This window comes from Branchiostoma floridae, chromosome 10 (assembly GCF_000003815.2).
Source record: "Branchiostoma floridae strain S238N-H82 chromosome 10, Bfl_VNyyK, whole genome shotgun sequence".
In the NCBI taxonomy this organism is placed as follows: domain Eukaryota; kingdom Metazoa; phylum Chordata; class Leptocardii; order Amphioxiformes; family Branchiostomatidae; genus Branchiostoma; species Branchiostoma floridae.
This window is the reverse complement of record NC_049988.1, coordinates 4,500,568-4,527,074: the sequence shown is the minus strand read 5'-3', so window position 1 is coordinate 4,527,074 and position 26,507 is coordinate 4,500,568. Positions and strand designations below refer to the sequence as shown.

The following is a 26,507-nucleotide window of genomic DNA, read 5'->3' as shown; positions in this document are numbered from 1 at the left end:
TGTCTTGTATAATGTTTTTGCATTATAATACGACCTATTTTTATTTCAGCTAATGGGGCTAAAAGAGCAATTAAAATCTCTGTACAAAATTTAGTGATAAGGTACACGTATGGAGTGGCTACATATTACTGTAAATGCAGAAACTTTTGCGGTGGATTAATGTTCGCAGTTTTCACTTTTAAGAGTTTCATCATACAAGTACTTAGAATAGGACTCTAGAGGAAGATGAGAGATGGTGTCACTAATGAAGATTCTTAATAAACAAACAAAGGCTAAGTGAGTGAAGTCTTCTCTATGCAAATTTGGGTAATAAAAAAACAAAACATAGGTAGGGTTCATGTCAAAACAATATCTATTTTGTTATGATGCATTGCAGATTAGATCAAACCTTGAACTTTCGAACTGTCATCGTAGATGTACTGTAAATGCATTTAAGTTTGTGGGGATTTAATTTCGTGGTAGCGGGAAAATGGAACTTGTTCGCAGTGGTTTTAAGTTCGCGGTGAAGTGGTCACCGCGAAAAACGGTAACACAAAACCACTGCGAACATTTCTGCATTTACAGTATGCGTTAACATACATCAGGCTTGCCCGATCAGCAATTCGCTTGCCGTGGGCAGTCGGGCCAATGGACTCTACTAACCCTGTCATGCACAGCCATCCAAATGTCAGCATAAATGAGTCTTCATACCATAAATATGCCCCTTTGTATTCATCCCTTAGCAATATCCGGTACGGTCATTGCCCTATACTGGAGGCTGTGTACAGGATTGGACTTCTAAGTCGGCAAAGATTCATGCATTCTGAATGTTAGCATCTAAATGCCATCTGGAAATGTCTTCATACCATAATCATATTCATCCCTGAAAATATCCGGTACAGTCGTTGCCCTACCACTTTTTTTCCAGCATTCTGCAAAAGTGCAGAATGTCACGATTTTGTTCTGCAATTTGGAAATATTTTCTACAGAGTATCTTTTAAGTATGTTTTGTCAGTGACACTGAGCAGATCTATTGAAGAGCTGGTTTCATACCCTAACTATGAATTGATATACAAAGGAGGTGAAGACAATTTTTAGATAGTCCAATAGGAAACAAAAGTAAGACAAAGTCAAGACATTGATGATGCAAATGAGTCAATAAGATCCTCTAGAGTAATGTTATCTTGTAAGGGTGAGAATGCCACCAGTTTGCTAACATATTAAAAACAATTGAATCCCAAGCCTGATTTTTTTTCATTCTGCAAAATTGTGCACATTGTTTAATTCTTTTTCTGCAATGTTAAAAATTCTTCTGCGAATTCATACATAAACACTTACAACTAAATGCCACTGGAAATGAGTCTTCATACCATAAGTATGCTCCTTTATATTCATCACTGGGAAAATCCGGTACGATCATCGCCCTATACTGGGCCGTGTGTTACCTTCAACTTCTTGTAAGATTGTGGTAAATTCATGCATAACCATATACAACTAAATGCCACTGGAAATTAGTCTGCATACCATAAATATGCCCCTTTATATTCATCACTAGGAAAATCCGGTACGGTCATCGCGGCCCTATACTGGAGGTTGTGTATATCCTTCAACTTCTTGTAAGCTTGTGGTAAATTCATGCATAACCATATACAACTAAATGCCACTGGAAATTGGGCACATTTTACACAAGGCAAAAAAAGTCCTACGACATTCGATGCGCGGCATGTTTTCTAGGCCATTTTTTTGCCCCTGTAAAAACGAAAACTGTGGCTGGGGCGCGCCGCAGTGTGGCATCTCCAGAGGTAAAGTACGACGTGCCGCGGGGAGTCTGCAGCGAGGCCAAACCTCCTGTAAACGGATCCGCGTCGCAGGCAGCCCATTTCTGTGGCGCTGTGAGCGCTCCTAGTATGCTCTTGCAACCAAACTGTTTGGTTGACGTGACCTTGAGCTTCAATGATAGCATCAGCAGCAAAGAAGGCTGCCCGTTGAATGTCGTGGTACCGGTCCCTACAACGTACAAGCTGTCTTCTGCGCTATGCCCGGCAGTGCATGTACGCGCGAGTAGACAAGAAAATCATCATCTATCGGATGAACAACAACAACAGAACTTGTTCTATTCCCGCCATTTTGAAAACGTGCGCTGTCAAGTGTCACAGCGGGTCACCAGAGTTCACGGCAACGCGACGCGCTGCGGCACGCCACAGGGGCGTATGTAAAACGAAAACTGTCCTAGGTTACTATCCTAGGAACAAACGACGTACGTTGTTCAAAGTGCCTCGTGTAAATTGGGCCTAAGACTGTCTTGTTCTCAAATCTAAAGGAAACATTCCCCATTCCTGGCGACTAATGCCAGTCACGCTTCTACAAATTTCCAAGAAATCGGGGTTGCAACCTTTGACTGCCTTCCAAACATAATAATTCTGGTTCCTCTGCAGGGCTCGAAATACCACCTGCTTATGCAGGATAGTGCAGGTATTTCTGGTGTCTACCTGCACCTAACCTGCACTGGTTCCATGTACTGGGTTTTATACATAAATGTCCAATATTTAGCTGCATTGCTATTGACTGTTACTGCCTATAAAGTATAAAAGAAAAGATATCAATGGTTCCTGAACAATTTTAGTATGATCCATACTATCTAAATTCAGAGTGGTGCAGGTAAAATTTGTATGGTGCAGGTAATTTCCAATGTTACCTGCACGGCTGCACCAGTGCAGGTATGCAGAAAAAAGTATTTCGAGCCCTGCTCTGTATTTTCATAAGGCCTAACTGAAATCAAATCGGTAAACGATGGTGTTTTTTCCCACCTTTTTTTTCCTTTTTACTTAATATTTCAGTTGAATTACCAGACACTACAACACTATTCTCAGCAGTTTCACACATAAACTAAAAGATACATGCAAAATACATATATTCAATGTAGTATGTTTATCATTCTAAGAAAAAAGGACTGAGAATCTTGAAATGTTTGTGGCAGTGTTGTCTTTCCAAAGATTTTAGGAAAGCCACAATACATAAACCTTTGAACGAACAAGCTTGACTTAAATACCTGCATTTTCTGAACAGTTCCAAGAAAGGGTTTGGGGTTTGGACCAAAGTCAAATTCCTGAAGACTCAGGCAGAAACTCCTACAAGTTACCTTTGACCTTAAAATCTTTGAAGGAAGGATGTCTGGTCTCAAAATAGTCAAATAGCTACTTGTATCAAATGATATCTAAAAGTTTTACACAAAAAACATGATTACTCAAAACTTGCAAGAACACAAACATCACAATGCCTCTAACACTCATTAAAAGTCTTGAATTTGGAAACAAACATTTTCAAAACTAAATATCCATGTATCACAATGATAATCTTATGATTCCACTAGGTATTTTAATCTATCTTATTTTATTCTATTCGAACTCATAAGAATATCAGATTTGAATAAATTTATGATATCTTGTCACTTAAGGCTGTAGTATTAATTCTATTTACATGTAAACAAATCCAAAGCTGCCCAACCTGCCTTTGGCTATCATTAAAAGATAAGGAAAAGCTGCATTTTGGAAATAACAAAATATAGTTATCAACATTGATCTAATATTAATTACTTGATCTAACCATACAACTAGAAGAATAACATTATCACATTTATAGCTAAAATGTTTCACTTGATACAAACGTGAAATGTAGGGAAATAGGTTCAAATTTGAAAGTTCAAATCCTTCAACTGTCATAGATCAATGACCAACTGTCAGTTAGAATGACATACATGTATGATGTAAACATAAACATATTGCCGTTATTGATTTATGTTGGGTGTATACTAAACATACCAGGGCCGATAAGATGGGCCAAACTGATATGCAGTATTTCATCAGCCTCAAAACATTGGCAAACTTACCAGCAGGAACTAGTAGGATTGTCTTGCCCTCCCTTCCAATGTCCCCCTCCCCCATGCTTTCTCAAATTTTTTGTTCTAAAACAGACCAACTTTAGTGGACTTTGCAGGGACCTAATTGTCCTTTCGCCACACAAGAAAGTGTATATATACTTTTACAATGCTCCAAGTAAGAAAATGCCCCCCCCCCAACCTATGGTTTCCAAATCTAACATTTTTATAAACATTCCAAGTGTATATATATGGACCTTACCCTGAACTCAAGAAAGCATGTAGAAATATACTGTACATAAGTTATACAGTATACCCATATAAAGTACGTATAAAGAGAGAGATGTGTTCTATACAGTAACAGTTACTGTACCACATAAGTACAAATTATGTCCATGTATACAGTATGTAAGATACAAATTCCCTTATAGCAACAGACATTACCAATGCAAATGAACTCTCCTAAAGTTTGGTTCACATAATTCAACCGTCCATGTATTTTCTGTGGGAAACTGTTGTAATTCTATCAACCAACGGGTCGAAACCCAACCGGTCTGGCCATTTCTACCATGGAATGCCTACCCATTAACACAAATGGGTATAACTTATAAAAGACAACCATTGGGCTAACTTGTCACGCCACATTTGCAACCACGTCAGTTCTACTGCTCTCACTTTACAAAAAACATAAATTATATCAATCTGTCTTGGAAAGAAACAACACGTCATGGCTTCAAATATCGCAAACAAAAACACAAACCCACCTTGACTGTTAACTCCGCAGACAAACAAAGGAAAAGTCCCCGATTAGCCGTGGTGTCTGGCGACTGAAACCTCAACGTGACAAAGAGCCACTTAGAGAAACGTCACAAATGACCTTGACCTCACAGGGCTTCAAACTTGTAAAACGAAGACTGAGGTATCTCTGCCCCAACAGACAACACAAACAGTTATGGTTACAACATGTACAAGAGCTTAGGCAAAAACAACAAAGTTCTGGACTTATGAGAACAGTCATTCATTCAGTATATCTAATGATAAAAAATACCCTAAGTAAAAAGACAAAATCCAACAAGAGTTCGGAGACCTCATACCTCCATGAAATAATTTTGAACCTTTGTATTTTTTTTAATTGAAGATACAAATACTCTCACCTCTCAAATAGAAGTACCCCCTGGAATAAAAGTACCCCCCGGACAAATCTTCAAAATCTAATAAAAGTACCCCCTGGAATAAAAGTACCCCCCGGAAAAATACCAAATTGACATGTAAACTGTGCCCATGCTACTTCAGTCCAAGAGAAGATGGTAAGCAGGTAGGCTCTTTTTATTTATTTATGCGTCAGTACCATATCAGTTATTTTTTATTTTTCATTTTTTTTATTACCATATCAGTTAATTGTATAAATAATGAACAGAATAATTCCTATGTTATTGCACATATTTTCTTTATCTGAGTGTCACACCATCAACAAAGATTAAAATAAAAGTAAAAAAATGAATGAAAATAAAAATTGAAGAAATAAAAAAAGAAGTTTATTTTATTATTGTTATAAATAACATTTTGAAGAAACATTCCAACTTAGAATACCTTATTCACCACTATTTTCAATGTTGCAGAAACCAAGGTCATAGACACTGCCCCCTATCGAGACACACCGGTACTGCAGAAAATATATGATTCTCTCGCGCATTACCGCGAGATTCGGCGTGAGTTGATGAATCCAACATGGCGGATCTTTTCGAGCCGATTGAACGCTATGCTTTGTTTTGGAATGATTTTTTCGTTGCTGGAACATTAAAACAAGTTGACTACGGGTGAAAAATAGTGGAAAAGTATTGGTACAGTACCGACTACGTTTATGGTCCGGTCCCACGCGGTTTACACGCGATTTAATCTCGATTAAAAGTCGTGCAAATCGCGATTAAAAGTCGTGCAAGTCGCGATTTGAACGCGATTGAATCGCGTGCGCTAATGAGCTGTAGCTATCTAATTAAAAATCTCGTGTCGTTTGTAAACGCGTTTACTCCCGGCACCCCGCCGACTCAAAACAAAAGGCTTTGTTCCGACTGCCCCGCCCCTTGGTCGGGCATTTCACCGACGAAATATTTTGTTCGTTAATGAGCAGTGTTTACTTTTGTAAATTTGCATGATACTTGTAAGTCGTCAATTTCACGTATTTGTTGATAATTGGTGAATAATACAGGGGCTGGACAGCGCCGCGGGTGTCGGCAATATTGTCCGAGGACCGCTGACGCTTTTTAGCTAAGATCGTAAAAGAAGTTCACAGTCAGCAAATTAATATATCGACATTCTCTCCTGGTACCGATTGCTCAGACTGAGTTAAATTTCTATACTATATCTTGATTAGTAACTTTTCATTTTGCTGGTGTTGTGTTGTTGCTTTTTTATTTATCACGAAATGTGCATTTCTCGATAAATTTGAACAGGCGTGTACACGTTACTGCTCGTCATCCAACACCGTCCAAAGGGTACGGATTTGCAAAACATCGGAGGAAAATTGCCAACAGCGATCATGTTCACAACGCTGGGTATGGAAATTGTGATAAGAAAACAGTCTCCCGATAGATATTTTCTGATATAAAATAAATGTCAATGATGAATCCAGAAAGCAACCCGAACTACGCAAAAGAAAATAGTCTTCACGGCTAAGCTTTTTCGTAAGCCTCAAAGGGAAGACGATGATGTCAACCGTCGAAACAAGCGGGTTGTCGGCGAATATAGTCTCCTACTTACAGTTTTTGGCGGGTTATCTTCGTATAATTTTAGTGGAAGGCCAGCAAAAAGAGATACAAGTTCGATTCGCCACATTTCCCCGTAAAATACGGCGTTACATTCCACCGAAAATTATGTGTATAAGCTGTACTGTACGTCACGGCAGAGAGTTGGGAAGAACTAGACGCGCGTGGGAAATGCAACTGGACGTGCGGTTACCATGGCGACAGCTCCGGCGGTAGCCCTCTGAAGTAGCGCCTGCCTGATTATGAGATAAATCCAATCAACTTCCCTCCAATCACAGCCAGAAGCGGCGCTGACAAAGTGGTAACAACAAGAAGAAGCGTAGAACTAACGCTTTGTTGTGTTTTTTTAAATCATTTATCACGAAATGTGCATTCTTTGATAAAATTTAACACGTTACTGCTCGGCCAGCGTCGTCCGCAAGGCATAGATAATTTTGCAAAACATCGGAGGGACTTTTCCGGCATCGATCATTCTCACATCGCTGAGTAAGAATTCTGTGAACAGTCTGTCGATAATCATTTCCAACTTGAAGAAGGTGGTATTTTTTTTACGGCATACTACAAAAGTCGTAACGGCAACCGAGCGGGTTGCCGGCAAAAATTGTCTCCTATTTACATTTTTAGGCGGGCTACTTTCGTCTAATTTTCGTGGAAGGTATATGATAAAATAATACAAGTTCGAATCTTTTGGACCCACAAAGGACTGACAGCATAAACACGATCGTCATCTAATATAAACGGAATTGCTGGGTTGAAGACTATACACTGACATGAATGGACTACTAGTATTTATACGCATAAATTGACCGTTTTGCATGTATTTAAATATGAATAAAGGATATTGTGTTTGGTCATAACTTAATATTTCTAGGAACGTTGATACTCCTTGGTTCGGCATCGGCAGCTAATTTTCTAGACTAGGAAAGTAGGATTCAGGTTTCCATCCGCCTGCTGATCGTCATGGTTACAAACTCGACAAACAAGACTTACCTGTTCCTGACGGAGCTCTTGGGTCGGAACACAGCCATCGTACGATCCTGGTCGTCGAGCAGTCGACCGACGCAACCATACTCCAGGGCATACATTCTACTTTATGTGTTTTTTAAATCTTTTTGTTAATCTTGTTTTGTCTGCGTATCTGTTCAAACAAACATGTACCTGTTCTAACAATGTTGTGTTGGTGTAACTAACATAACTTCTACTATGTAGTTAGATATCGGTAGCTAATTTTCTAGGCTAGGAAAGTAGGATTCGGATTTCTATCCGCCGGTTTCCTGGACATACAGCTGATCGTCATGGTTGCAACTCGACCAACAAGACCTACCTGTTATGTTCCTGACCGCCTCGGACGTTCCTGGTCGTCGGGCAGTGGACCCACGCAACCATATTCAAGGGGCATACGTCTTGGTTCGACACAGACAATTGTTATTTTGCCGAAAATTTCTTCATCAGTTATTGGTTTTCTTGTTGAGTATGTGATCAAGTTTTTCTAACCTGTCATTGATTCAGTTAAAAGTTGCGTTAGCGTTACTAACATTACTTCTACTTCTAGTATTTTACGTTTCTAAAATGAACATGTTTTTAGTCAGTTTATCTACAACTGTTATGCGCTGTTCAAAGAGGTTCACTCTTTTACTAAAAGGGCCTATACGTTTACGGTTGTTTTTCAGCAACATATAGATATATAAATTTAGCTGGTCGGGATACTACGAAGAGGGATTTGACCAATGAAATAGGTAAACACGATATATCATTGCCTTTGGAACATGAAAGGTAAGTTTACTACCGATGTTATCGATCATCATTCGGCAGCTTCTACACCAGTCGGATCGTCATCATCTGTTCCGAATGTTGGAAAAACGGTAGGTTGTCCGTGAATATGAATATGTCCGTGTACAAACTTTAATTAATAAAGAAATTTTATACACTTAAACATTTAAAAACATTCTTAATTCATTGGTCGTGGCTCCTTTAATATGAACCAGTTGGGAAATGAATTATAAAATTTGGAATACAGAATTTATAGATCATCCACCCCTGCGACATTGCCACAAAGTTCAAATATGACGTACGCTACCGCTGCGTGTGCAGTCTACGAAGTATTTTAATTAGTCTAGATCTGCTCTAGAAATTGTCAATAATACAAATAAAACAAAGTTAGATAAATCAAGTAGGTTGATAAAACCCCCTTGGATAAACCAAGAAAAAATAACCACATATTAAACACGGGGCTAGATCGGAGTAGAAAATAAACGCAGAATATTGCAACAGTCAACGTGGCCTTCTTCTGTGGGAACATACTTTCAAAGAAGCCGCTCCTTACCGTGCATGTGTCAATCAAATTGAGCAGCACGTGAGACCAGACCAGACCAAATTCTGGAGGTTTACAATGTAATTTTTCTACAAGTTTACCAGCACCGTAACAGTTACGTCAATCGTGTACTTACACACACTAAACAATCAAAAAAAAACAGCTGTTGATTTTATCGCAACGATATAAGTTTCATATTTGCGCTCAAATAACCCAATCTTCCACAACCTGTCCCACGTTCTGGACCCCACACAAACCGTGTACACGTCTAAATGTAATATGATATGCTAGTAGTCGCGTCGTGGCGAACTTTAGGAAGGTTGGAATATTTATAAACAGGTCACGTTCCACCGGAGGCGGGGCGGCGCTTGAAGTTCGGATGTAGATACTTACATGTAGTATCTGCCGGTCGAAGCCTGTTTACTTGGTAGTGAGACCGCCAGGATTTTGTACGACTACACTGGTCGCACTGGACATTCCTTGTTGTTCATTCTGAAACTGAAAGACTAGTGTACTTACCTATCAGTTCGGAACATGATTAACTTGTCTTCACTTTCATCGATAGATAAGAAATGCAAACACAGACTATTGTAGCTATTTACAGTGGCAAGTATCGTGTAGTGTGGGCGAATTTGATATCGCTACACCAGCGTACAAATAATGCAACAACAGAAATAGGACACAAATAATTCAACATAGAGTCGGTAGGTTTTTTTCGGGTGGTCCTGACACTGGCCGCGGTAGCGGGCCGTCCTCGTCACGCATGGTCAGACAGAAGCAGAATTTACTCCATGTTTTCTGATTTAGAAAAACACATCTTGCCATTCTTGGGAAAAAAACAATTTATTTGATGTTTTCTTGTCATGTACGTATAAGATTCAAACTTGCACTACACAGTCGGTTCCTCAAAATTGTAGCAAATCTTCCGAGAAAGAACGTGGTAGGTTAGGTAGCGGCGCGGGTGCGAGGTCGCACCATACATTTTGTATCTTCGGAAGGATTTTTTCCGGTACGTGACCCTGGCGCTAGCCACGGCAGTGCCGAAAGATCGGGGTCCAGTAAAAGCATACTTTGCCATATATTCTGCTTAAGAAAAAGACACCTTTGTGGAAATTTATTTCTTATTCTTTAATTTTCACGTATCAAATTTAAACATGTGCGGAACAGTCGGTTTCTCAAAATTGTAGCAAATCTTCGGAATGATTTGTTCCGGTACGTGACCCTGGCGCTAGCCACGGCAGCGCCGAAAGATCGGGGTTCAGTAAAAGCATACTTTGCCATATTCTGCTTAAGAAAAAGACACTTTTGTGGAAATTTATTTGTTTTTCTTTAATTTTCACGTATCAGATTTAAACATGTGCGGAACAGTCGGTTCCTCAAAATTGCAGCAAATCTTCTAGAAATATCGTGGTTGGGAGCGGCGCGGGTGCGTTCTAGACTGCGAGGTTATGCGTTAGTTCAGAAACAAATTGGGAAATTGGGCGTGATACGTTCTCCGCCCTCCGCGCGGGGGTCTGCATATGAAAAGAAGCCGATTTCTGCCAAACCCCGAACTTTGGACGGCACGGGCGTGTCTAGAAAATGTTTATGAAAAGAAGAGGCGTGTCTGAAATCTATTCATTGATCGTCTAAAAGCGGTTAGACGTGATTTCATGCATATCAGACGCGGGTACACACATATCTAATCGCGTTTTACCCGAGAATTGCACGAGTTTTAATCGCGATTTACACGAGATGTAATCGCGACTTGCACGACTTTTGCACGCGATTAAATCGCGTTCAGACCGGACCATAAACGTAGTCGGTACTGTAACTTTTTAATTTGTTTGGTTGGTGGTTAATTTCTGTGTTTTGATAGAGAATTTACGGAAGTAAGCGACTGTGTGTGTAGCATGTGACCTCGATGTTTTCGTCTTTGTTCAGCGCAACATTTCAAGATTTTTGGAAGGTTAAAGATGGTCTAAAACGAAAAGGATATATTTTTTTACGAGTCCAGTGCCGAATCACTTGTGTTCCGGTATTTTGGGACCTGAACCGAAACGTTTTTGCAAGTCCAGAACTGGTCCTGCGTACCGGTACGCATCCCTAGTTATGTTTGGGTCATAGAGCTAGCGGCAGGGAAATCCGTGATGCCTCGTCCGAAAAATAGTGAATATTAAGCAAAAATACAGCGGAAATATGGGCAGAAAATACCAAACTTTCAATATTTTTGGGGTCCCTGGTTAGTAAAGAAAGCCCCAATTTGAAAAAAAAAATAAACGTACCGTCTAAAATAAGGACGTACCGGGTGGATTTTGAGGCGGAAAAAAATAAACGTACCGGTACGTTTATTTGAGAGGTGAGAGTAAGGCTATAATTAGCATTATCTATTTTAAATCATACTCTTCTCTACAAAAATTACTTTTTGAATGAATTGCATGTATGAAAATCCATTCTTTTGAACAAGCCAAAAATAAAAAGTATACTTTTTGTATACCTCCATTTTTCATGCAAGTAACAAGGCCAACAAAATTCACAAAGCCAACAAATAGTACTTTCATTTCGTAAAAAAATGGTACAAGGTCCCACAAACATTTTCCTTTGCCATGTTGCCCTCTTGTTTTTATAACAAAAAAAAAACTTACAAATTCAGGATTTCCAGACAATTTCACTGTAAATACAGTATCGCTATCTACACACAAAACACAGGTACTTGATGGCATACTTAATTGCTAGACAACAATGTTTTACAACTTATCATTAATTATTCATCGTAATTACGGCAATGATTTACGACGACCCACCCAATGCTTCTAGGAAATAAAACACTGGGACACACCTGTGACAAATCATTCTAAATTACTGTAAATGTATTCAAGTTTGCGGGGATTTAATTTTGCCGTAGCTGTAAAAAGGACATTTCGCGGTGGTATCAAATTCGCGGTAGCACCACGCACTGTAGTCTCTTACTGCCATGGAAAAATATTCGCGGTAATTTTAAGTTTGCAGTAAAACGGCCACCGCGAAAACCGCAAACATTAAACCAACGTGAAAGTTTCTGCATTTACAATATTACAAAATACAGTTCAAACTAGGTGAAATAAGCAAAAGCAAAAACATTTGTATATATACATGTATTCACTACAAGTTTGACAAAAACTTAACTAATTAATACACGGGTCAAAACCTGCTGAGAATAAGGAATTTCAAATTCTTCAATTCAATATAAACGTCTTCCAAAATTGCTGAGTCAAGAAAGCAGCATGTACCATTTTTAAAGCCTTTGGTTTGGTATGACTAGGGACGGGGATCGAACGAACGGCATTCTGACTACGAGACAAACCCTCTACCCACTTGACCATTGGTCCATTGCACCAGCTAGTTGATCAAAGAAGTTTGATTTTTGTCCACTTCCTTTCAACTTTGAAAACAATTAAAGGTAATATTGGTTTATCTGACCTTCAATCTTCCAAAGATGTGAAGCCAACTGAACTTCCCTTTCGTGAAGTTACGTATCACTGTGTTTCAGTTATTCTTCTTGATTTATGAATAGAAAGTTATCATTTTTCTTTTGGGGTTACAAATAGAAATGTTATCTTACTCGCGGACACAATATCTCAGAGTCAGAAGGAGGTACACAACAACTTCCTGTCTACGTAAAAAAAAAACTTCAAAACAAAAGTTAGTCATGTTGAAATACCATATACAGGAAACAACATTTCTGGGTCAACACCTAGAGCCCCCCCCCCCCCCCCATCAATATTAGGGTGGCATTGAAAAAAGGCTACATTAGGACAAGGACAATCTTTACAATGAAGACTTCTTGTCATAAATCAAGTATTATAATCTTTATACTAGCCTAATGTTCTAGAATAAACTGTCCTTGGTTAGACTATAAGCTCAGTACTGTTAAATGTTTTATGCTAAGTGAAAATGTCACCACCCCCCGAGGACAATAAATGGTACAGCCCACCCAGATGATACTGTAACTGCAGAAACTTTCGCGGTGGTTTAATCTTCACGGTTTTCGCGGTGGCCGCTTCACCACAAACTTAAAACCACCGCGAACATTTTCCATGGCAGTAAGAGACTACAGTGCATGGTGTAACCGCGAAACCACCGCAAAAAGTCCTTTTTCCTGCTACCACGAAATTAAATCCTGCAAACTTACATGTGTAGATGCATTTACAGTAACAAAGATGGCATACAATGTACTTTACATTTTGTATCTTTAAAACAAAAAACACAAGTATTTAAAACACCGAAAACCTGAAACCTTCAATAAAAACTACACATATATTTCATAGTGTAACACAAAACACCACAATTTCAAGACATCAACTCTCACAATTTTGCTGGGTGTCATAATAGTTCCACATTAAAAAAAACACATTGTTATTGAGGCCTTCTGAAGATTGTCTGAACACCTGAAATATCTGAAGTGTATGTACCTCAGGAAAACTGATGCTGCGTTGGCATATCTCTTAAAATTCATGTATTATTTCTCATGTGGCAGTATTATGGCATCCAATGAAATTATGAATGTTTATACTGTAAATACAGAAACTTTAGCGGTGGTTTAATGTTCGCGTTTTCGCGGTGGCCACTTCAACACAAACTTAAAACCACCGCCAACATTTTGCGAGGGCAGTATGAGACTACAATGCCTGGTGTTACCGCAAACTTAAAACCACCGCAAAAAGCCATTTTCCCGCTATCGCGAAGTTACAATGTTTGTAAATCCCTGCGAATTTTAATGCATTTACACTGTAGCATTCTTACAACCATTCAATCTAAGCGGCAGCAAAAACTCCACTTACATTCCACCGAGACATATTTCATCTCAATAGCAAGTAAAATAATGATATGTTTATTGCAAGTTCTTGCCCGAGGGCTAATTGCAGGTACAAACGTAAATAAGGAAAATACAAAGGTGCTAGGAACTACATTCCATGACTATATGCTATGCTAGTGTACATTATACTGGTTTTGTTGGGTAAAAAGCCTTTTCTTGTCCTCAACTGTGTTTCCTAAAGAAATGTCTGATAAAAACAGGCAATAAATGCCTTCTAGGCATGTTAGGACAATGAGGTCACTCGTACCATAGTTCAAATAACACCTTGCAGTGTTATGTAGACTACAAATGACATAGGTGTCCTCAGAAATGGGACACCTATGTCATTTGTAGTCTGTAAAATGGGACAGAACAGGCTTTTAGCCAGGCATGCGTCAACGCGTCATCTGGACGTACTTTTCTTAGAATAACAAGAAATTTGATGCTCCTGGACGCCCTATACTGGGGAGAAAATCCTCTGACATGCATGAAATTCTGATTGACCAGGGATGCTACCAGGTCATCTGTTGTCACAGTCTTCTACTGTGACGTCTGTAACAGTATTCTTGCCTCTTTGGATACCTTAGAATGCACTATTTTAACTTAAAATCATCAAAAACTCTGCCCCATGGAAGGTGGATGCCCCCAGACCCCCCTACAATAGTCACTTTTCGCGACTCACCAATAAGTTTGGACTCCCTATTATAAAATCCTAGCTAAAAGCCTGGGACAGAATGTCATTTGGAACATTCTTCATTGAATCTAATATTCTTTCCAAGAAAAAAATGCAGACTAATTTAGTAATTGACCGGAAATAATTTTTTCTTAGAAATTTCATTGCCTTCTGCGAGAAGGAGTGCTATTTGGGTCAATTTTCTGCGAAAATGAAGATGTGAAGTGGTGCAATGGAACGACTAGGGTTTATGACAGTTTCAAATTAAACAAAAAAAGTCTTTATCATTTTAAGTGACAATTGAAATGTTGCATATAGGCTGTAATACTAGTGTTACAACCTTTTTGATTTACATATGTAACCTTATACACATTTCTATGTGCACTGAGCAACCACAGTCAAAAATTAGTTGTACAGCTCCAATTTTGGTGCATAAAAATACATAAACATATACGTATACATACCCAGTTTTTAGAGTTTATAATACAAACACACAGTCATATGTACATTTTGTACGAAGTGACATGTAAATGTCCATTTCACATACCTGTTGTGCAACCAATTGTGTTAAATTGTAACACATGACCATTCTGACAACTGAATGAACACACTGGACTGACGTGTCACCAGACAATGCAGGGCTCGAAATACCACCTGCATATATGCATGTTAGTGCAGGTAAAATTGGAGCTGTGCAGGTATTTCTGGTGTCTACCTGCACCTAACCTGCATTGGTTTATGTACTGGGTTTTATACATAAATGCCCTAGGATGTAGGTGTATATAGATTGCTATTAGCTGCATCAAATGTTACCACCTATAAAGAATAAAAGAATTAATAGCAATTGTTCCTGAACAATTTTTACTATGATCCATACTTCCTTAATTCAGAGTGGTGCAGGTAAAATTTTTCTGGTGCAGGTAATTTTCAATGTTACCTGCACCAGTGCATGTATGCAGAAAAAAGTATTTTGAGCCCTGCAATGGCACAAATGTCTCATACCCAGGGTTCTCCCCCAAATTTTTTAGTATAGTGGAGGGGCAGGCAAAAATAACACGAACCAACACTGAGCTTTCATGAAAATGCAGATGGTGTCAACTACTAAAAGTATGATATATTACAATATTCCTTTGTTATGAATTGGCAAAACGACTATTGTTTTGATCATCGCCCATTCAAAAGTTTTTGCAGACAATGTTGACTGGAAAAGTGATGTCACTTGGCATAAAAATCTGTGAATTCTTATTAATTTTAGCAAAATTAACCAAGAAAATAGGGAAGAAACTGGGCTAAGAGTATAGTGGAGGGCCTCCGTTATTCCATCCTCTGGGGAGGACTCTGCATACCAAAATTATACCTTGAATTCTACATCTCTTTCAAGTCAAAACCACTTCACGAGATCATACTAATAATAGTCATATCAACCTTGTTTTTACTTTTACTTAACAAGATCATCCAGTGTCACTAACGAAAGTCGCCTGACCGTGTCCAAAATTATATCGAGTTGCTTCAAGAGTAACTGCTTTTTGGCGCATCTTATTTTTCAGGGCTCAAAATGCATTTGTGGGATTAGGTGCACTGGTGCTAGCCTGATTAAATCTCGCTTACAGCAGCCCGCCAAACAGTTACAGCCCTGGACAGCGGAGTTTGTGTTACACAGACTACACTGGTGCACCCAATCTAAAAAATTAGGTGCACGACATATAAGGCCCAATCTACACACAGTTTTTACCGATATCTGTGGAGATGTCGGGAGGGATCTAGAACGTAGGGGGCCGGACACCCATGGCGCTTGCAGTCATAATCATATAGCGCGATTTTCCAAATGGCGTTATATGCTAATGAGCCTTCCCGAAGTCGGGAAGCATCTACACGCGCGCGAAGCTGTCGGGGACCCCTGCTAAGCTATCGGTAAGGTATCGTACGAATGGTCTGGACCTTGCGGGAGAAATTTTCCCGATATAGTAATGGCGATATAGTAGTTCCATCTAGACGATGAAAAAACGCTGTCGGCGAGAGGTTGTAAGCTCGCCGATATCGGGAAAAACTGTGTGTAGATCGTGCCTAATAAAGTAGAATGTCAAAAAAAACCTACTAACTTACTAAGGCCCCGTTGATACTAACTTAGCCTTGCAAATCGGATTCAGGTAAGTTCCATTAATTATAGTTTATATAATAGATCTATTTCTCACTATGATGTGATTGCACGATAGTAGTAAAAAATCACATCCAACAGCAAACTGGTTCGAACTACATTCAACGCCCACCTCCCCACGCCCCCTCCCCTATCTGTTTTTACTACCTTACTTCATTTTACTTTGTATCGTCACTAGATCATGCTGTACTTAAGGTCTCATTGATGTATTACTCCGCGAGTGGGTACCCTAAAAGAGATCCGAGCCAAAAATGAACGGCTGCACGGACGCATGTTTTTAGCGGTGAGAAATTCCCTTTTAGCCAGCGGAACTGATCTCAAAAGTTTTGATGATTGGTGAAAGCTTATTTGTAACTGAAGAAATTAGCAGGTAAAGTTTTGCAGCCGCGCGCTAGGTCGGAGGTACACAGTCGTGGGTTCTGAGTGGTGCGGTTGTACACTAGCAGCGAAAAAGTGCCTTTTGTGGGGATTGACTAATCGTAGTTTGTAATTGCTATAAAAAAAAGTTCCTACGTATAGTTTACGTTGGCAATTTTTTCCCACGATATAGGGTAAATGTGCTCGACATAGAATGAAAAATCTGCTGAAATTTCACGTAGCTTCATTAGAAATGCGCCCATTCAAACCACGAATTATAACATAGAAGTCTATGGGAAGAAGAAACTCATCAATGAGACCTTAAGGAATGCTCACAGCTAGATGCGCAAAGGTTAGGTGTGACAGGTCGTTAAATGCACTATGACAAGCTGCTACTACACAGTGTGCCACCGAAGGGGGTGTGTTACGCCAAAGGGCGGTTATACCGGCTATACAGATATAGATGAAAAAGCTGGTGTGTTACGCCGAAGGGCTTTTATACCAGCTATATATGGATACAAAGAAACAATGAAAGGCTGAACAAGTATTTCAGTTTTCATACAACAATAACATATGATTGTGCAGCTAAAAATATCATACCACTTCCTGTGTATGCGTGGACTACACAAAGCACACAACAAGGTGACTTGGGAAAAACAGCTTACATAACTCATTAATATGCATTATACAACATTCCTCACAAAGGGCGCGTGGGACCACTTTTTGAACTTCAGAGGTAGAGCCTACACTCAGTACATTACTAGATTTGTTTCTATCATTTTTAATCATTTTTCCTCACAAATTTCTTCTTGGGGAAATTTTGCTCAGATTAGTCCATTTTTCCACCAGAGGGGAGCACAAATATTTTCATAGTTCACATCTGGACAGTTTTTGTTTGTTTGTTTGTTTTTACTTTTGCCATTTTTGCGGTGTAATTAAAATGTCCCCCCCCCCACCCCCACCCCCAACAACCTAAATGAAACAGTCCTGCCTGATATTATTGGCTGGACTGAACCACTTGGACAGGGGTGTAATTTTAATTTTGAAAGGCATACCGTTTCCTGCAAAAATGTGACAACCAAGAAATCACACTTGTTGTGGCCTCAAAATGAGTAAAACTAAGACACTAACAGATTTGGCTCATTTTTGGTGGAATTGCCAGAAAAATATCATAAAATCTTCAAACCATGTTCTATTAAAAATTAGCATTTCAAGTTCACCTGTGTTGGTGGGTAAAAATGTATCAAGCAGTTGAACGTTAGTCTAACTGAAGGCAAAGTATGGTGCTTTTTTGATAGTTACAACTTAGTAGTGAAATGGGGCTTTGCTAAGGCCCATGTCCTTGTATGTGCATTTAGTATACCTGGTCATTCCTACTTTTCTCGACAAGTGAGTTGTGTTCTTTTGTGTGCAGGGGTTTGACACTTGGGGCTTAAGGTCTCGTTCTGGTATTACTCCGCTGGTGGGCACTCAGAAGTATTCCCTCCGAAATATGAATGGGGCCCCAAAATCGTGTGTTTATGTAGATGATAAATTGCCTTTTATCGCTCCCATGTCATATCGAAGGATTTGAGATGAAAGGTTGTATATTTCTGACAGGATCGGTTGGAAAAGTTTCGGCATTTGGGCGATTCTCGGACGTGTACGTTTGTTTGTCCTGAGTAATGTGGTCAGCGGGTCACTGAAGGAAAGCCCCACTTTTTGGATAGTATTTATGTGCAGTTATAGATGTTATAAAAATCGATTGTCCGGTCAGATTTTGGAAACAATTTTTTTATTGATTACTGGATATGTGATCTTGAAATAGAAATTAAAACGTCTGCGGCCGAACTGTTTCTTTATTGGATTTTCGCCCATTAAAGTTGCATAATTAAGCATTGTTATAAAGGGGACGGCATAAGTCCGGTATGAGACCTTATACCTGAAAATCAAATATATAGGGCAAATGACTTAACGTCACCAACCAAAATTACAAGTGCAGTCCCTTATCACGTGTCCGAACTGGGGCCAACTCTAGACATTGCTAGAATTGAACTGGGGCCAACTCTAGACATTGCTAGAATTGAACTCCGTACCACAGATCACAAGAATTTGATCCAAACGGCCATGCAATTGGGTTGCTTTACCGCTTGTGCCACACAGACATCACCACACCTCAATGTTGAATTCTTCCTGACCAGATTTTCAGCTGCAGTTTTTACTAACACTACAAGTACAAAACTCTCCATTCTTAGTCAAGAGGTCAAGCAAGGATTAGTGATCCCACTCAAGGGGTTAAACCTCTACAAGAGTACTTCAGATTGACATTGGCCTCCTGCATATTCAATAGCCATGTAGTATTGACCTGATAGGGATACAAAACAACATGACGGCATAGTTACAGCTATGGATTACTGTAAATGCAGAAATGTTCGCGGTGGATTTATGTTCGCGGTTTTCGCGTTGGCCATCTCACCGCGAATTTAAAACCACCGAGAATATTTTTCCAGGGTATTAAGATACTACAGTGCATGGTGCTACCGCGAAATTAAAACCACCGCGAAAAGTCCCTTTTCCTGCTAACGGGAAATTAAATCCCCGTAAACTTAAATGCATTTACAGTACTGTAAATTCATGTAATTTTGCTGCCCTTAAGTTTTACAGCATGGTAAAAAAGATAAGAGTTTGCAGTGTTTCTGAACACAGAGTTGAAACATCCGAAGTATTTGTAGTGAAACACAGAACATATGGTTCCAATGTTTTCTGCAAAGTTTCAAAGTACTGCAAAAATTTGTCTCGATTTACAGTAAGTTACATCAGCTTGACATGTTTCAATTTCGGGCAAGTGAAAAGTTAGTTCGGGCAAGTAATATACTTGCCCGATAGGACATTTTTAGAAAAGTTGTCCAACCCTGAAAGTGCCTTTCTCGTCAAGGCAGCAATGCCGAGAATTGAACCCCTAACCTCCTAACCCGGTGACCAACAAGTCGATGATCGAAGCCAGTGCTTGCTATGAATCTATGATTCAGACAATTTACAAAATCGCTCAGAATAGAAAAGACGTACATGAAAACAGTATGTATAGTTTTGCATTCTTCCCAGAACTGTAGCACCACCTTTGCTAGATATTTGAATTTTAAAAATATGGTATAAGACTTTCAATATCAAAATTTATCCGAAAGACAATAAATCTTTTTGTTTGTTACTGTAAATGCAGAAACGTTCGCGGTGGATCAATGTTCACGTTTTTCGTGGTGGCCGCTTCACCGCGAACTTAAAACCACTGCAAACATTTTTCCATGGCAATAAGACACTAGAGTGCATGGTGCTACCGCGAACTTACATTTTTGTAAAACCAACGCGAAAAGTCCTTCTTCCCGCTACCGCGAAATTAAATCCCCGCGAAATTAAATGCATTTACAGTATACTTCACGCTTAAAGCATGACCCATACTACCGCAATATTGATGTACTTTAACCTTTGACCTCTGACCTTCCAATGGCCCCTAGAGGGGTTGGCTCAGGCCAATATAGCCACATGGTCTATATAAAGGCCATTGATTGATTGATTGAATATTTCAATATTGAGATTGAATATATAAACAGGACTTGTTCTAGTTCCTGTACCTTTCTTTGAAAAGCCACTTTTCAAGGTGACTATATAATATTTTTAGAATGTAGTCTTTTGATATTCACTAAAATGGCAATTTATCTTGATCGAGAACAAAAAAACAAAAGTTGAAGATTATAAATTCTGAATAATAACATTCTCATATTACTGACATCTGTCCACAGTTGAGATATATATTTTTTTAATGTAAAGTTTATTGCGAATTCTTGCCCATGGGCTAATGGCAGGTAACATGAGAGATTCAAACAGTGTAAAAACAATACCACAAGTGTCTAAAACTAGTAAAGGCTAACTCTAGATCCAATCATATACATCAAAATGTAAACATCTTTTTGGTAAACAGGTCTTATCAAAAACAGAAATATGCAAATCTATGTGGGTAGGTTGTGAAAAAACTAAGTTTATTTTTTCAGACAATCAGACAGAAACAGGATGCTTTCGAATTTGAACACAAAAACCTTTTCCGTTTTGTATACATTTCTTGTATCGATACACGTCATCATTGCATAACTCATGATAACAGGATATCAAGTATTTTGTATGCATATCAAAATATTACGCACAACTGCAAAACCAGTTTTCTTCTTAGACAAGTCCGAAAAAAGGACATAAAGAAAAAATTAGTGAATTAGAAAATGAACACAGGCATCCACACGTTTTGGTGCTTACCGGTCAAAGAAATAGCAAGAGCGAAGTAGAGTTTATACTAAATCATAGTAATTTCTACCAAGTTTCTACTGTGACACATACACAGACAGTTACCCTTGTTTACATAAAGATAGGATTTTAAAATCCCTATGCACAACGATTCATATCACTTTGACATATTGCTCAGATGCAGTCATAAACAGGGCTCGAAATATTACCTGCATATGCACGTTAGTGCAGGTAAAATTGGAGATGTGCATGTATTTCTGGTATCTACCTGCACCTAACCTGCACTGGTCCATGTACTGGGTTTTATAAACAAATTTCCTATTGATGTAGGTGTATGTGGATTGTTATTAGCTGCATTGACTGTTACCACCTATGAAGTTTAAGATAATAAAATAGCAATGGTTCCTAAACAATTCTAGTATGAGCCATACTTCCTACATTTGTAAGTTAAGAAGGTGCAGGTAAAATTTGTCTGGTGCAGGTAATTTTCAATGTTACCTGCGCCAACTTGCAGGTATGCAGAAAAAAGTATTTCGAGCCCTGATAAATCACAGGTTGCACCTGGGCAACCTTTAAATTTTCCCCAAGGTTGCCCTAAAGGTGATTTGATTATACTTCAAAGTTTTGCTGAGTCACTATGTGCCAATGATTAATGGTACACTGATCAAAATGGACATTAATAGGTACATGTACATATCTTTAGGCACACTTTGAGGAATGGCAAATGCTAATATGGTACAAAGACAAGCAAATCGCAACCCAAAAAGAAAAGCTACACAAAATTGCAAGACTACAATTTGTTTAAAGTCTGATTTTTGCCAAACCTGGCAAATTGCATATGTTAATATTCAGGGGCATAAAAACATGACACTATTGCATAACACAAACATTTAGAATAGAAGCAGTTAGCTTGTATTTATTGTTACCACCAAAAATTAGGGAATCGCGGTACTGTTTGTTAACTCAGGAACTATGAAATAATACTATAACAAAAATGTATTGAATTATGACTCTAAATCAGTGTACAAAATACTTTTCTGGGCCAGGTTGCACAGTGTGCAACCTTGGGCTAAAACTAGGTAGCACATCTGAATTTCACATTGCACCACCTACAATTCACTAACTTCTGAAAAAAATACCTGCATACATACATACATTACCTTTTACTATCATATTACTATTGGTCCATTTTTTCTTCCAAGTAAATTGACAACAAAATCATGTTCTGAGGCTCAAAATCTAGGTTGCACACTGTGCAACCTGAGTTAAGAAGTAAGTTGCACCAAGCAAAAAGTGGTTGCAATGTGCAAGTGTGCAAGTGGTATTTTGCACGCTGTAAACATTATAAAAGATTTGTTTTTATCCAGAATATATCATTAATTCTGCCACCTAAGTCAGTTGTGCACCTATAATCCTAATATCACGACTCAACTATTGAACCAACAATGGGCTCTTTATTTAGATTTGCAAATTGTATGTACTTATTCATATTGAAATCAGCTATGTGTATAATAATATCCAGCTAAAATGCATGTAGTGCCTGAGGCTATACATTAACTATAATACAGGTGGATATTATATATCCTCTTCCTGACACGACGCATTAATTTGAAACATTAATTCCGAGGGAAGATAATACGGACGGTCGTGAGTCGACGCCGCCGACATGAAAAGAGGGAGGGGGCGTAAGGGGTCAGCTGTGATACCTTTCTTTCAATTCATATCAGCGCCTATACAGGAATGAGTACACCCACACACCTTTCCGTGAAACCCCAACGCGACTTCCTGGTGCATTTCTAGTACTGTACTAACATACAAGTACCTGAATCATCATCAATTGCTAACTTCAGTCTCCAGCAAATGCTAAATGGGATGCTGAAAAAAAATTGGTCAAAATTTGCCAAGAAAATTTAAAATAATTTGCCAGGAATAAACGAATAAGTAGGCCATAAGGCAAAAGGCAACATGTTGACAATTGTTTTCCATATGTAGCTTTTTTTTCACAAGCGGTAGCAAGCCCCAAAGTTGTGCCCTTGGGAAAGGCACTTTACTACTACTAGTTATTTTGTCACTTGACACAAAAAATGAAAAACCAAGCTTCAGTAAGAGATATCTACATGGATGGAATATAAAGCTAGAGGTCCTGTATCTGATGAGAGCATGTTAAAGACCCCACCACACTTATTGAAAAAAGCGGTGCCCGAAAAAATACTTTTTACAGTCAGGTTGTCCAAGTGGCAACCTGAGTCAAAATCCAGGTTGCACCAGCAACATTTCAGGTTGCCCCATTTTTAAGTTGTCACTTCCTTCAAATCAGATGCTTATCCATTATCTTTTCTTCCAGTTATATGTGACAATGTACATGTAATATGTTTTCTGTTATCACAAAAAAAACAAGGTTAAGCACGTAGGTAGGGGGGAAAGGCAGTGCTCCAACTGCAAAATTTGAGGTTGCACAGTGTGCAACCTGGGTTTAAAACTATGTTGCACCAAGCAAAATGTGGTTGCATTTTCAAGTGGGCAAGTGGGTATTTTGAGCACTGAAAGAGTAAGGTTCCATCCCAGTATGAGTGGATGAAACCTTACAGGCTTGTCTAACGCAGCTTGAACTTACTACATACAAACCTGGTGCTACTGGTACATCTAATGGCAGTTCACAAACAAACATGCGAGAGACTACAATGAGGCCATTTTCTGAGAAACGTTTTACAATGACGGCAAACATTCCGCGAAACCACACAAACACAATGCTGCTCTGGTTATGGTTGTGACGAATTTAAAGCAATTCATTGAAAGAAGAAAAGAGCATCTTCGACCCAAATGCTTCCAATTATCAACATGACCACAAAAAATGTATACGTTCAAAATCCTGATATTCATAAACAATAAAACATAACATCACCATCATCATCTGCGCCTTAGATAGCATTACATTAGACAGATAGCATCTGCACTAGATACCATCTGCAAATCAATCTTTATTAGTCACTGCTGATGTCTGATGTTTGTCTCATTCTGTCCCACTTTCTTTTCATTCCCTCTGCTACGTTACTAAAGCTTTACTGACACTTTCGAGCTGTACGTTGAAAATTATGTTCCTGAATTCCAGAAAAGAAAAGGAGAAAAATTCTTCAATTTTCAACGACAAATCAAAAATCAAAAAGAGTTCAGACAAGTGGACCGTGTTTTACTTTCTTCCCATACTGAATTATTTAAGCCTGATTGGCATTTTCAGTCGGCTAGCCTGCTTGGTACTATAATGGGCAACCTTACTGTCGGCAAAGAAAAGGAGTAAATATTTAAGACATGTCAATTTTAAACTCAGGCATTTAGGAAACCTGCCAAAAAGGCAGTCTTCTTATTTTTACCTTCTCCATAACAATGTGTTGTTGATGATACTTGATAAGACTACAAACGTTCTCCCCTTCCTTGCCATTGTTTCAAGACAATATTCTTCTTGCTTGTGTCTGGGAATCGAACCCGGTGACCTAAAGTCACTGTGAGCACTGCCTTGGCACACATAAACACATCTTCCTTCTGCTCCGTCCTAAAAACATCAATGACTCCAGCCACTGGAGTATTTTTAGCAGCCCATCCGCTCCATCATTTGCTTATAGATCGGTAAACCTGGCTATTCCCATTGAGAAAGAGAGAAAAATCGCCGGCCAGATTTTTCTTTCGTCTCCCTCCAACCAAGGTTCTTGCCACACCTCCTAGCTAGTGAAAACCTCTCTTTCCGGCGATGGCGGATTTTAAAAATGTTTAAAAATCGCGACGATCGCTGGTCTTTAAAGCTATTCCTGCACGATCTGTGTTGTTTGACACCACAGAGAGCTCGTATAGAGCTGGTAGGATGGAAGGGTTACCGCACAAGCTGTTTAGTAGGCAAGTCACCTACGCAAACCCGGTCGCTCGCGGACTCGAAGCGACTGGAAGTGGGTCTGATCGGCCCAGGTACCGAGGGGTGTGTGTACATACAAAAATCAACAAATACAGCCAAGGCGGACAATTTATCGTGCCGATTACAACTTACCGACGGGGGTGATGATGTTGAGAACCGATCCACAGGCTTGTCGTGTTGGCTAGAGCCGTAAGAGATGCAGTACGGCCAGATTTCTGCGGGATATCACCGTAGCTCCGACACAGCCTCCGCCATCTTGCCCACATTCAAACACCTTTGTTTAGAAAAGAGACTCGCTCACGTGATCCGCCCAGGCCAATCAGCGTGAAGGTCGATGTGCTAAAAATAGACGAGGCTCAGTCCCATTTAGGCCGGCAAGTTGAGTAGTATGAAATGATCATGGCCCATCACATTTTCTAGGAGGATGGATCAATCAAGTTAAACCTCCTTGGACCAACCAATCGTTGCTTGTATTGCATAGCCGTTAAAGAACATGTTGGTGTTACACACCAGGATTGTACTGAAAAGTACAATCTGCATATCTGCACATTTGCTAGACTCGATGAATCAGTTATTTGCAAATCCATGCCCGTAGGCTAATGATAAGGGTACAGACAGTAAAAAGTAACAAGTGTCTATTCTATACAGCTATCTATATACATGATTCTACATTGTTTACTGGGAGGTTTGACTTCTTCTTTGGAGGCAGTGGCTGATGAAAAGTCCCACGTCTTTAATGATTAGTGGGTTCTGTGATTTTAACAGGAATATAGTTTTTTGGAGGTCTACCAATTGGTGAATTATGAAAAGTTAATCTATTGAATATGGAAACAAGAAGATACTACAATTTAGCCCCTGACCAAAGGTTCTGCCCATTTTGTCCAAAGCAAATTAAAAATGAAGTTCACTTCGTCATGTAGTGCCCTCCTATATATGATATTTTATGCAACAAGTTACTCACAGAATTTTATCATCCTATATTGTTTAATTAGAATTTTAAGATTCATTTTACATTCTTTGTGTGCATGTGCGTGTGTGTGTGTGTGTGTGTGTGTGTGTGTGTGTGTGTGTGTGTGTGTGTTGTTTAAAGTTGACTATATACAAATGTCACTGTAATTTTTGTTGTGCCAATAAAGCTTGTTATGATGTTTGACACTCATGACCTCAATGAAAAGCGGCCTGTAGGACGATTTGAGCTTCTCGTGAAGAAATAACAAAGGTTCAAACAAACAAGCACCGGAAAGGACCCATCCTCTTCTCGGTAAGTGGGTGGGTTCTTTACGTACTCGACGTATTCGAGGTGTGGCTCTCCTCAAACAACGGAGGGACGTCATTGATCAAAGGCACTCATTTTCCCCTAAGCGAAATGAGGACATTCGTGTCATTACTTTACGTAAAGTACCTTTTCCAAGAAAT

The 26,507-nt window shown here is 39.1% G+C and overlaps 1 protein-coding gene across 6 annotated transcripts in view; it reads right to left on the bottom strand.

The window, feature by feature from the left end:
* Positions 1-25,395, bottom strand: part of LOC118423788 (histone deacetylase 4-like) — an 88,518-nt gene extending 63,123 nt beyond the window's left edge. For 4 of the 6 annotated variants that reach the window (XM_035832016.1, XM_035832020.1, XM_035832017.1 and 1 more), the window contains exon 1: positions 25,224-25,395. The gene's annotated coding sequence lies outside the window, so the exon portion shown is untranslated. The remainder of the gene's footprint in view (positions 1-25,223) is intronic. The other 2 variants (XM_035832018.1, XM_035832021.1) reach the window with 1 other exon arrangement.
* Between the last annotated feature and the right edge of the window lie 1,112 nt (positions 25,396-26,507).